This window comes from Trichomycterus rosablanca, chromosome 25, assembly GCF_030014385.1.
Source record: "Trichomycterus rosablanca isolate fTriRos1 chromosome 25, fTriRos1.hap1, whole genome shotgun sequence".
Taxonomy (NCBI): Eukaryota; Metazoa; Chordata; class Actinopteri; order Siluriformes; family Trichomycteridae; genus Trichomycterus; species Trichomycterus rosablanca.
Genome location: NC_086012.1, coordinates 1,044,291 through 1,053,055, shown reverse-complemented (window position 1 = coordinate 1,053,055; position 8,765 = coordinate 1,044,291).

Below are 8,765 nucleotides of genomic sequence, written 5' to 3'. Positions count from 1 at the left end.
GGCGCTGATGATGGAGATTTGGGTCGTGAGGGGTTCCTCACGGTTCCACACGCTGAGGAGGAGGAATTTAGGGAGGACGCCCTTTGGAGGAAGAGCTGCAATGGGGCAACGTATGGTCACTCTCCTTTACTATTTGTGCTGGTGCCTCGACCAGACAGCAGGGGTCGCTGTTTCATCACCAAGGAGAAACTCCGCCTGATCTTTCTTCCCTCGGACACGCCCAGTTGTTTTTGCAATAGGCAGTAGCACCGGCGCATTAGTGCTTAAGACTTTTTGCTCTGAATGAAAGTGCGTCTAGTGAATTATAGATGAGTCTGTTTGTTACACACGGTTATTGTTTTTGTTTTTATTTCAAAGGCGTCGAACTGTTGTTCGGAGCTATGAAATTATATATATTTTACGCTCTTTATATTTATCTTGCTTCTTTTATATAAAAATAAACTCAGCAATAAGACAGAAGCTGATATAAAATCGATCGTACCTAATTGTGTGATCAATATGGCCTGCGGTAGGTTTATTGCTCTGAGACCTGATGCCGCTCCGCTCCTGTTAGGCAACGTAACATCGTTACTCTGATCACATTTGATCCACACGGGCCTCCCGAGCGTCGCTAGTGTCATTATAATTTAGAGCTTTGGCAGAATGATTTTACTCTCTGAATCGTTTACAGAAACACCACCAGTGGGGCGCCTGGGTGGCGCAGCGGTAAATTACGCCGGCCCACCACTGCTATGACCTAGGGTATTTAAAAAGCAGTGGTGCAGTCGGCCGGTCGGGCGTGTACATACACACATTGTGGGGAGATTGTGGTAACCGAGGCCCTGTGATGGATTGGTATTCAGTCTGTGGGGTCTTACTTCTTTCTGAGCTTCCACTGAGATTACCTGACCCACCGTGATCTTGACCATGAAAATTTAATTAAAAAAATGAGTACGTTTATTAAAGTTATGGTCAGGGCTTCTGTGCAGGTCATTTTAATTCCTTTAAATAAAAACCATTTCTCTATGGATCACATTTTGTGCACATGAGCACAGTCACGCTGATATTATTATTATTATTATTGTTATGATTATTATTATTATTATTATTATTATTATTATTATTGTTGTTGTTGTTGTTATTAATATATTATTATTATTAGTAGTAGTAGTAGTATTTTTTTAAATAGATGCAAAACCTTTTAAATTTTTAAAATTTAAAATTAATTAAATAAATATCACATTTTTTAAAATAAATAATTAAATAAATTAATACATTTATTCACATTTAGCCTTTTATGCCGTTTTGGCTGTAAGGCAGAAAATGATCAGTAGGTGGCGACATTTGCCCTTTTGTCAACGTCCTTTACAGCCTATTGTATTTATACAGACTATATAATATAAAATAATAATAATTTTAATCATTAAAGAATAAATCAACGCATATAAACACTTTCTATTCTTTAAATTGTTAAATTGTGAATTCAGTGGGCAGTGATAGCTCAATGGTTAAGGTACTGGACTAGTAAACAGAAGGTTGCCGGTTCAAGCCCCACCACCACCAAGTTGCCACTGTTGGGTCCCTGAGCAAGGCCCTTAACCCTCAATTGCTCATCGTGTAAGTCGCTTTGGATAAAAGCGTCTGCTAAATGCTGAAAATGTAATGTAAATGAATTCACTGTATATGTATTTTAACTTGTAATGTTGATTCGTCACCACTAGATGGAGAAACAGAAGCGCTATTTACCCTCAGCGCTGATGAAGCTCTGAGACAAGCGATTCGCCATTAGCATTAGCATTAGCATGTGTAAAAAATAAGAAATTCCTTTATTTCTGATTCTGTTTGTTAGATTTATAACACAGAATATATTCAGAACAAATATAAGACTTTACCAAACCCTGTATTGTGGCATTTTAGCCTCGGAAATGATATAAATAATGGTTTCAAAATAATACATGTTTAGTTAAGATATGATATATTTTTGAGGCGTTTAGGTGGCGCAGTGCTATCAGCCGGTTCGACATCTACATACAGACACGATTCCCTATGTCTATTGATGCTTAATGATGGATTGGCGTCCCATCCTGGGTGCTTTACCTCACTATACCTCACTATACCTGGTGATACTGGGGAACCGAACCTGCTGTGACCCTGACCAGGATAAATATGTTTATAAAACATTTTATAAACATATTATAGGACTGTGATGGAAATATTTACACTCCAAATCTATTTATAGCCAAGAGGAACCGAGGGCGTGATCCTAAACAGACTAGCTGCCAAAATGGTAAATTTATCCAAGCGTGTATAGGTTGTGGATGCATTTTGGGGTCTAAAAAACAGGACATGTCCAGGAAAAAGAGGACGTATGTTCACCCGTGTACGTTGTGGGTGATACTTAAAGGTTTTGGTTTGATGTGGAGTCTTTGTCGTTCGTCTTTGCTCTACATGAGTAATGTCGCTGTCTGTCCTGTCAGGAATCGTACGTACGTAGGCGATGAAGTTAAAGGTTACGCTGTTCTGTCTCTGTAGACGTTTCAGACGCCTTCCTACGGGGGACGAATCTCACCCTAGAGACGACGTGCTACCACGCACACATTTGCTCGATGGCATTTAGAACGTGTTACCCCGGCGCTTTCGGGCTTCACGGCTCTTCACGGGACTTTCCTCAAGGAGAAAAAAACCTAAAGTGGTTTCATGCTCGGAATTATGGGATCAGGAACAGATTTCGGCAGTAATCAGATTATTCGAGCGCTCGTGTAAATCGCGAACGCCAGACGGATTTTCGGACTGTAATCTTGTTATTCGGAGCGTGTAATTTCAGGCTCGGGAGCTACGCACGCTCGGCTCTGGTCTGATAAGGTTCTGAAATGCTGAGATAGATCAGTCAGCAGGTTTTTTTCTGACTGAAAAGTGATGTTGGGTTGAGGTCAGAGTGCCGTGAAGGCCACTAATGTTCCTCCGATTCAAACTCATTACACCATGATGTTTATAAACCTTACTCATTCTGGAATAGGTAAGGTCCTTTTTTTAAACTCCCTAAGGACTTCTTATAAATATTTTTAAACTCACTATATATTATTTATCAGAACTGCCCCGGGAGAGCGGAGTGCCCCAGAGGCGGAGTGACGTCCCCTTTTCCGGAGCTAGTCAGTGTCTTTGGGGTTCACCCAGCCCCATTACACATTAAGCACTAGCTTATTACTGATTCACACGTTCTAAACACTGAACAATGTTGGGTTTTCTGTGCCTGGTAGCTTTTTTTTAAGCGACCCAGGTAACACAAGCAATGCATTTTACTCTTTTTGTATAATCTGGTCCCACTGTGACTTACAAGAACATAAAGCCTCCACAAGAGGGCAGTCATGTACAAGTTTATTTAATTATTATTATTTTTCTCTGCGACCCTTTTTTTTGGCTCGACCCCTTAAACTCCTGGCACAAAATACAAAACACATTAACTTCATATATTTTTTATCTATGAAGACGACAGAACTGCCCCGGGAGAGCGGAGTGCCCCAGAGGTGGAGTGACGTCCCCTTTTCTGGAGCCAGTCGGTGTCTTTGGGGTTTGCCTGGGCCCATTACACATGCACTAGCTTATTACTGATTCACACGTTCTAAACACTAAATAATGTTGGGTCTTCTGTGCCATGTAGCCCAGGGTTTTACTTACTTTACTTACTCTTCCTGTACAATCTGGTCTCACTGTGATGTACAAGATGTAACATAAAGCCTCCACAAAGGGGCGATCATGTACAAGTCTTTTTTTCGGCTCAACCCCTGGCCTAGCACCGAGGCACACAGAGGAAAACCCCTAGTGTTAGCATTAGCGATAGTTCTTTCAGCGCATTAAAAGCATCAGATCACTTTCAGACATCAAAGTGTGAAGTGCAAACCATCATTAAACGCGTTTAAACGAACGCGCCGAGTTACGGATCGTCCCCGCACGCGCTCAGTCCCGACGTCTCTCGCCGAGGGAGCAGAACTGATAACACCCGTCCTCGTCTGGAGCCGGAGAGACGCGCGCCTCCACACTTGAAGTGTAAAAATCGCCAGCAGGGAGGCTGAAAATTAACAACATAAAATATGTATATAAAACGATCCGCTCGGCTTGTTTTCGGGGAGAGAAGAAAGAACGCGTCAGTCAGACTCTGGTGGGAGTTAATGTTCTCTAACTCGAACCCGGACTGACCTGGCGTAGCGACTGCGAGGCACCTGGTGAGAAAAAAATAATGCTAATGCTGAACGGTGACACATTACCGTATGCAGATTGCGTGCCGCCGCGCGGTGGGGGGAACGGGGGACAGGGGATGGGGTAGTTTTATATTTTTACACTGAGCTTACAGCTTTATCAGGGCTGCAAATGAGGTCCGGCTAGTATCAGCCGGCTGCAGCCTGGATACACTCATTAAAAAAGAAATAAATAATGATGGAAAACGTACTATTGATGAAGCAACATGTTCCAGCACCAACGTTCATTTGTTCTTTCACTGTTGCACTTTTTCTCCCAATTTAGTCATAGCCAGTTCCTCTTCCTCTGCTGGAGACCCAGATGGCATACGAGGAGGGTATATTCTCCTGACACGCCCTCCCTCCGACGCATCCGTGCTCCACCGACCCCTTCTTATTCGCCAGTACTTTGGTGGATCGGTGCGTGAGGTCGGCCACTTCTGTACAGGCGCCTCGGGACTTTAGTGGCTGATTTTGTCTGCTGCAGCCACAGGAGGTGAGAATAATAGTGCTGGTGTGCTAGCGGAAAACCCGTCCCAAATTCCCACAGACATACTGCCTTCTCAGATAGAGGTCGCTCTGTTTTAATAGCATTCGATTTTAAAATGGGGCGTCTGATTACTTGTGGACATATAGCGTATTTATGCAAGTATACACATATATTAGATTTATTATACAGGGGTTTTGTGGCTCTTGGGCACTTTGGGATGTTCTTCATCACATTTATTCCATTACACACGTCTTCACCCCCTCATGCAGAACCGGACGGCGGTTGGTGTTTAATACGTGCGTCCGATATAAAAACAGTAATATCAGTCAGATCGGAGACGTAGATTAAAACCCTGAGGGGGGTCGTCTGGGGAAAGCAAAGATTTGTCAAAGTGACGCGGCTCGCTCCGTCTATTCATCATTATAAACACGCTAATGGTGAAAGACATTAGAGAGGAACTCTGACGGACCAGGATGGACTCACAAACGCAGAAAAGTCTTCCTGCCACTCTTCACCCGAGTCCTACCAAGGAGAGATGCCAACAACGCTGGGTTCTGTTCTTCAGCATCCTGCACAGAGCCCTGACTTCAGCCTCAATCAAAAGATTTGCAATGGACCGGATGACCAAATCAGACCCTTACTGAATAGGCACAAATTCCCACAGTCTTATGAGAGGCTTTCCCAGAAGAGCGGCTGGTCAGGCGTCTGGATACTTTTGGCTATATAGTTCAGTAGATACCATGACATGCTTCACCCGAGTCCTGCCAAAGAGAGGCATTCCTCTCTTACTCCAGAGTAAAAGGTGTTACAATTAATTATATAAATGAAATTATATCCTTTCAATAATGCTTTTCTGGTCAGGGTCGTGGTGGGTGCAATTCACTGGGCAAAATCAGGAAACACCCCGAACAGGTGACCACTCCATCACAGGGCAATTATGTATCTCCAATTAACCTGACTGCAGGTGTTTTGAGATGCCAACGTAATACCGGTCAGATAAAGATGCCAGCGGAACAACAGTCAGATGGAGACACCAGTGGAATATTGGCCATATAGAGACGCAAGCGGAACACCGGTCAGATGGAGTCACCAGCGGAACACCGGTCAGATGGAGTCACCAGCGGAACACCGGTCAGATGGAGACGCCAGCGGAACACCGGTCAGATGGAGATGCCAGCGGAACACCGGTCAGATGGAGATGCCAGCGGAACACCGGTCACATGGAGATGCCAGCGGAACACCGTTAGATGGAGACCGCATAAATAGAGACGGCAACAAAATACTGGTCAGATGGAGACACCGGCAGTAAACCGGTCAGATGGAGCCACCAGCGAAACATCGGTCAGATGGAGACTGCATAAATAGAGTTGCCAGCAGAACACCGGTCAGATGGAGACGCCAGTGGAAAACTGGTCAGATGGTGACGCCGGCGGAACACCGGTCAGATGGAGACGGCGGTAAAATATTTCCCACATTATTGCCCGAGTTGCTCTGTAATCGCCGGCTGGTAGCAGCTGGGCGCTGACGAGGCACCGAATCCGGGGCGATAAGACGTGGCATTTTGCCGAGCGTATTTACATCAGGCGTCGCGAGCAGGACGGAGATATCAGCCGTTTCAAATTAGGCGGAATTTTAATAGGACGTTTAAATCACGGTGCCACGTCGGATGGGAAGCTCGATGCCAACCGTTAAAGACGTTTTCAGGTTTTCGGGGGACGTGGGCTGGCAGGGAGAGCCGGAGCTGCGGGGAGTTTAGCAGATAAGGAGAAGAGAGACGGAGATAGTTTGTGCTGAAGTGTTTTATTATTATTGTTATTATTATTATTATTATTCGTCTGTTAAATCTGTTTCACTACGGAGCTGCAGGTTCGTCTGTGGAACCAAATGTTGGATTGTTCTTTAGCTTGTTTCATCTGCAGTGCATTATGGGTATTTCAACTACTTTATATAAAGGGAATTAAAGTTTTGTGTTTCAGCCACAGATAAATAAATCAGTGAGATGTAGATTAATTAATTATATAAAAGAAATTATATCCTATATTTTAAGCCCTGCCATGGATAGGTGCCAAGAACTGCAACCTACAAATTCCTCACTAACTGTCACAAATGTTCACAGACGTATTCCAAAATCTTTCTCTTTTTGGAAAAGCAAGGCCGGACAAATCCAAACTCATTCTCTTTCTGTGGTAACAGGACGCCCAACTAGTTCACGACCAAATACTTTTGACCATGCAGGGTACATACTGTTTCAGCACCACTTTATCCTGGTCGGATGGAGACGCCAGCAGAAAACTGGTCACCTGGAGACGCCAGCAGAAAACTGGTCACATGGAGACGCCAGCAGAAAACTGGTCACATGGAGACGCCAGCGTAATACCGGTCAGATGAAGACGCCAGCAGAAAACTGGTCACATGGAGATGCCAGTGCAATACAGGTCAGATGGAGACGCCAGCGTAATACCGGTCACATGAAGACGCCAGCGTAATACCGGTCAGATGGAGATGCTAGCGGAACACCAGTCACATGGAGACGCCAGCAGAAAACTGGTCACATGGAGACGCCAGCGTAATACCGGTCAGATGAAGATGCCAGCAGAAAACTGGTCAGACTGAAATACCAGTGAAATATCAGTCAGATGGAGACGGCAGTAAAATATTTCCCACATTATTGCTGGAGCTGCTCGGTAATCGCCGGCTGGTAGCAGCTGGGCGCTGACGAGGCACCGATATATATTTTAAGCTCTGCCATGGATAGGTGCCAAGAACTGCAACCTACAAATTCCTCACTAACTGTCACAAATGTTCACAGACGTATTCCAAAATCTTACACATTTTTGGAAAAGCGAGGCCGGACAAGTCCAAACTCATTCTCTTTCTGTGATAACAGGACGCCCAACTAGTTCACGACCAGTTGTCCGTATACCAAGCAGTGTACATACTGTTTCAGCACCGCTTTATCCTGGTCAGGGTCGCAGTGGGTGCAATTCACTGGGCGAAATCAGGAAACGATTTAAACGTCCTATTAAATAGATAAAGATTTGATTTCAGCTGTGCACCAACAGTTTAGGGAAGGCCAAAACTCCAGAGTCCTGACCTCAACCGCACTCAATGGCTCTGGGATGAACCGGAACATCAACTGAGCCATACGCATCGTATCATCAGGGACAGATTCCCACAGACACACTTCAAAGTCTCGTGACAAGCTGAGGAGATCACACAGACGTCGCTCTGTTTCAGTCTCGTTTGTTTGTTTGTTTGTAGGGGGCAGTTGTAGCCTAGTGGTTAAGGTACTGGACTAGTAATCAAAAGGTTGCTGGTTCAAGCCCCACCACTGTCAGGTTGCCACTGTTGGGCCCTTGAGCAAGGCCCTTAACTCTCAATCGCTTAGATATTATACTGTCACTGTACTGTACGTCGCTCTGGATAAAAGTGTCTGATGAGTGCCGAAAATGTAAATGTTTTCATACCGGGTCATCCGACAAGCCTGCGATCAGGCGTCCGGATACTTTCGGCTGCCCGGTCGGTGTATAACGAGGGAATAATATTGGCGCGGTCTGACTCAGCGCGCTCAGCTCCGCCGAAATTACTTTGTTTGATGAATGAAACTCTTTAGAATCATCATTAGCCTCTCTGAAATTAATTACCCCTGACCGGAAAATCTGTGGGTGTTTTTTAAGGAATCCGATCTGTGCAGCTTCGCTTTTTTATGCTGTATAAATAACTGGACGGTTCCTTGAGAAAGTATTTGGACGGCTTTTCAGTACATTTATCATGACCGGGGTCTCGGTGTGTCCGGCGTGACCCAGCAACGTTGGGAGTGATGCAGGAAGACGCTCCAAGATGCCACCTTCTGAGGTTTGGAAGACTGAACCAAAGAACCAGACACACGTCCGGTTGGGCGTCCGGGCGTACACACAGAAACAACTGACCGAGTGCAAAAGTATTTGGACGTCTGACCGTGAGCTTTGTCGGACAGCCGCTCTGAGGAGCTTCTCGCAAGACCTTGAAGTATGTCTGTGTGTGGGAATTTGTGCCCGTTCAGTCAAGGTGCTGATGCCGCTCAG